This window comes from Hordeum vulgare, chromosome 2H (genome assembly GCF_904849725.1).
Source record: "Hordeum vulgare subsp. vulgare chromosome 2H, MorexV3_pseudomolecules_assembly, whole genome shotgun sequence".
In the NCBI taxonomy this organism is placed as follows: domain Eukaryota; kingdom Viridiplantae; phylum Streptophyta; class Magnoliopsida; order Poales; family Poaceae; genus Hordeum; species Hordeum vulgare.
In genome coordinates, this window is record NC_058519.1 from 16,589,736 (window position 1) to 16,594,922 (window position 5,187).

The window sequence follows — 5,187 nt, forward strand, 5'->3', positions numbered from 1 at the left end:
TGTTACTAAACCTTATATGAGTGAACAAAGGATGTATTTCTCAACCATGCTATTTTTTTAGTGTATTCACTCGCTAGCTTGCACAAAACTAAACAAATCTTAACTCTCCGCGACCATATATCAACAGAATGATGAGGTACAGTCAATTGAGCTATCACCAAAAGCCAGACTCTTATAAAGGCGATCTATACAAGAAGCTTTAACTTCGTATCCAAGTTCTTGATGAGACTGTATTGTATAGTAAAGAGGAAGAATACTCCTCTATCAACACATGTACTTTGTATCGAACAATCGGTCCTGGGTAACAATGAATGTGGAGAACAAGAAAGGATTAGTGAAAGGGAAGATGTGTAGAGATGATGGGTGGGGAGAAGTACAAGAGGAATGTTTCTATCTGGATGCAGAAGGCAGAAGGCCAAAAGAGGCTATATCTGAAGGAGGGAGCGCAGACAAGAATATTACAGATTTTGCATCCAAGTACTTACCGAACCAAGACAATTTTCAATGAGAGATCTTCCCAAGTTTCTTAGCCTACACTGAATGTTTTCAGTCCCTTCATGTAAATCGATATGTATAATAAGATCGAGTAGTAGCTGAAAACTACTTGTTGTAAAGTCAAGTTACATTTGTTGTAAGATCAAGCAGTAAGCTACTTCTTGGAGATAGGAAGGAGCAAAATGATCATCTGATTCAGTCTAGTCCTGCTAGCAGAGCATAAATGCACATAAATAAGAGTGCACGTTGTATATGCATGCAAAATGCAATGTGGAATTTACACATCACATCAAAGGATTCATACATAAAGTAATGGATCCTCGAGGCCAAAAAATTACACATCACATCGGTCCGCTTCTTCTTTGCTAAGTCAAGAAGCAATGCAATGTGAAACCATAGATTAAAAAAAATCTAACCGAATGATAAAAGTAATAAGAGTGCCACAGGTAACAACATATTTATAAGAACTACTATAACCTAATAAGATTGACAAGCTCAATGAGATATGCAGGCAGAAGGCCTGAAATGAAATGGTACCTCCTGGTGTATTAAGCCATATTGATCAAAGATATTTAGCCATGCAGTGCAAAGGTATATATTTGATCATATTAATGCATGCCTAAATATAATTGGAATGCTTTGTTGATAATTGATCTGCATGACAATCAGAAGAAGAACAACATGATGCACAAAAGGCGGTTGAAACATGTTGCTGCTCCACTCAAAAGTTGCAAGGAGCATATATTGTGGGAAACGGAAGATACAGGTTACACGGCAAGAAAACTATCAACATCGGACCACGAATTTCACGCAAAGTATGAAATATGATAGTAATACCATCAAAGTCAGGACACAGGTTAGCAGCAGAAGCAGATACAAGACATGCTTCATAGGTCACATCCAAAAATAATAAAATCCACCCTTTATCGAAAAAAGGTCACATATGAAAACTTCCATTGCTCCACATATATTAAGCATTGTTGCGAATATGCACCTCTGATAAAGGGTCCTCAAAGGAGTAATCGGTACCTGTCTTGAAGCTCCAGGGCTTGCCTCCTTCAGGGCCTATGCTCCCGAGAAGCACCATTCCACGGGAACTACTGGCCATCTTGTTATAAGCTTCATGCGCTTTATGAGTCGCTTAATCCATCGAGAATGACGTGGAGCTTGGGTTAGCCATGTAGAGGGACGCAGTCCTCAGCACCCTCACGCTCCGAAAGAAGAACTTGAGGAGGGCAACCTCCCCGAGCTCCCCTCGGAATTCTTTGTAAGACAACACCTTGATGCACGACTTGACGTTTTCAGGGCTTGACCAGTTTCCAAAAGTTGAGATTCAGCCTCGCACTGCCAGCTTCATAATAACATTTTTCAGACTGCATGAAAATTATCAATTAAATCACTCCGAGGCGGGCGAGGACGTTGCCCAGGAGGTCACGCGGGAAGCGACTAAGGCGGTCGGCACCACGGGAGGCGGCGAGGGCGGTGAACCATGTGTCGTCGTAGAGGGGGCAGTTGGGAAGGTTGTTGTAGATGTACGCTAGCATCACCTTCGTGCATCACTCCCTCTCGTGCAGGTCGACTGTTGTCCCTAGTTCGGCGCTGTTGAACGGTGGCTGCAGCTGCTCAGCCATGGCCGACGGCGGCGATGGTGAGGGTTTATGTATTTGGGCGAGCCATCGGGTGTGTGAGTGGCGTGGCCCTATTTGGCTGGGCCAGCTTACCAACGAGATTTGCTAACGGGCCCATGAGAGAGAGAAGGACGATCAGATATGATCTGGCAGGTGCAACCGGCTATGGTGAATACAAGTCTCGAATACATGCAACTACCCATGGTCACACTCATGTTTCATCATCTATGTAACCTAGCTATGATCCGATCGCATACAAGAGAAGGATGATCACGATGAGCAAAAGAGGGATTATGTCATGGTTCATGAGGCGTCAGTTCTGATTTCTCTGGCGTGCTAGTGTCCACCTCAAGTAACTAGCTTACACCTTGCTTCTGCTATCAAACCCTTTCTGGCTGCCGTCCGGGAAGTGATACACTTGGGCCTGACACTCTGGTCACTCCTCGTACACTCCCGAAACCCTCCCTATGTACACGGCATACCACCTCGCCATCGATGATCTATATGCCTATCAGAGACGCATATATCATCAAGTGAATTCAAAGATAATATGCCACATAATATATGATATCGGCCTGCGGACAGGAAGAGTTAGCAAATAGAAGCAACATAAACATAGTTAACAAAATTCATCGTACCAAAACTAACTATCTAGAGTGCGGTAGCGTTTACATTTAATAGTTACGTAGTACAGATAAATTCCAATTTTGGATGTAGAGAAAGGAACAACTAAATAGACACGGTGTCATTGTTAATTTAAACAGTGCACTCGGCTCATTCATCCATATCCGGGAGGATGCATCCAAGCTTGTTGAAAGGCATGTTGTCCTGAAGTAGTAGGGCTATGCGGGTGTGGACGTCATGTCATCATCATCATCTTCACTTATCCATCGAGTATGGCCATCCATGAAACCATGCATGAGCATTTGCGTCTTGAATTTGCCAGCCTTAAAGGGGTCGAGCCATACTCTATCTTCGCATCTACGACATGGACAAAAAATCTCCTTCCATTTGTTTTCATACATGTCTTCCACCGCGGATTGTCAGTATCTTTCCACCTTCCTTCCATTGACTTTCATGATTGCGTGCGCGATACGCATGCATGCAACAAAATCATACAAAAATTTGACATGACCTTCCCTAAACATAGGACATGTCGAGTTTGCCCTAAATTCTCCGAAACGGAAATGAATCCACATTTCGGCATAACATAGGCAACTCATGTCATGCACACTTCAACAAATACACAATATAGGCAACTCACACATGCCACACACACAATCACATAGCTCCGTCCTATCACACGCACACAAACACATACGCATATTTCCATTCTTGCACGTTATCCCTTCTTTTTCCTCACCTATGTCAAGAGAGATCAAGCCCGGTACGAAGATACATGTTCAATTCTCTTTCTTAATTAGCTAGTAGATCTAGATAGTGAGGTAACTAGATATATAGCTCTAACTAGGGAGAGAGAGAGAGAAAAGGCTAGCTAGTGGATGGCTGAAATATTAAAGACAAGGGAGGTTAGGTCATTAATATATGAAGGTGTTGGTGAAGGTCAAAGAAAGAGATGAGAGGGGGGAGGAAGATCATTAATGGAGGTGATGGAGGAGCAAAGAAGAGAGAGGGGGGAGGGGAGCATGGAAGGAAGAAGAAGAGGAGGTGGGGAAGAAGAAAGGGAAAAGAAGAGAATGTGGGGAGAAGGTGACAGATATTTTGTGGCTGACGATCATAGCAATAGCGCTGCTTGAGAAACGCTCTACTACTAGATACACTAGCAGTAGCGTCATTTCCTACCATGCGCTGCTATTAACTAAGGCCCACCAGTGTAACCATAGGAAATTAGTAGTGGAGCCCTTTTCAAGAAACGCATTACTGCTAGTGTAACTAGTAGTAGCACTTCTCGTAGACAAGCGCTGCTGATAAGGAAGACCCACTAGCTTACCAGTAGAAAAATATATGTAGCGCCCTTTCAAGGAAATGCGCTACACATACACTAGTAGTTGTAGCCCATGTTTTTATTGGAGCACTACTAACTTATGTTGATCCTCGTGCACCCTTTGGCCCACTTAGAAGTAGTGTGTTCATGCCTACCAAGTGCTACTTCTAATTAGTACTAGTAGGGCCTTTTTTCTGCGCGCTAATGGTACTTAGCAGTAGCGTTTAGTCCATAACGAGCGCTATTAGTAACATTTTACCTATAAGTTTTTCACTAGCAATGCTTTCTTCGGAAGGATAGCGGTTGGATGCTGAAAGCGGCTTCTAAATCGTGTGCATGTGGTGTACGCTTTAGGTCTGCTGCATCGCCGTTGGTTTTGATACGTTATATGGATGGATCGACGACGGCATCGGTTTTAGATATGGAAAGCGAGAGCATCCCACATTATCAGGTTTGTAGGTGTGAGTGATGGATTGCAATGTCTTGATATATGTTCTTGTCAGAATAATTAGTAAATGGTTTTCATACTTTATCAATGGTAATGGTTCTTGGCAATACAAAATCATGAATAGTTTTTCAGCGTCAAGAATGTCAACGGCGTTAGACATTTATGTTTGTCCGTAGAGCCATTTGAAGAAGAAAAACTAAGCACGTGGAATGGTAAGTTTATGTCTTATGGTGGAAGGCTTGTTCTGATCAACTCGGTGTTGACAAGCATGCCAATGTTTCTACTTTCTTTTTTTGAAATGCATGTAGGGGTACGAAAAAAGAATAGATTTCTATCGATTACATTTTTTTCTGGCAATGAGATAAAAACAATACAAAATATAGGCTTTCCAAATGGGATATTATTTGTAGACCGAAGGACCAGGGTGGCCTAGGGATTGAAAACTTAGAAGTCGAGAATAGATGCCTGCTTAGCAAGTGGCTATATAGGTTGCGTATTGTGACCGAAGGTATGTGGGTATAAATTTTATAGAATAAGTACCTACGTTCGAAACCTCTAGCTTAGGTTGTTGTTAGACCTAATGACTCTCCTTTCTAGAAGGAGGTAATAAGGACGAGTGTTGCTTTTTTCCAAAGAACAAAAATTATCATTGGGAATGGTAACATAATTGG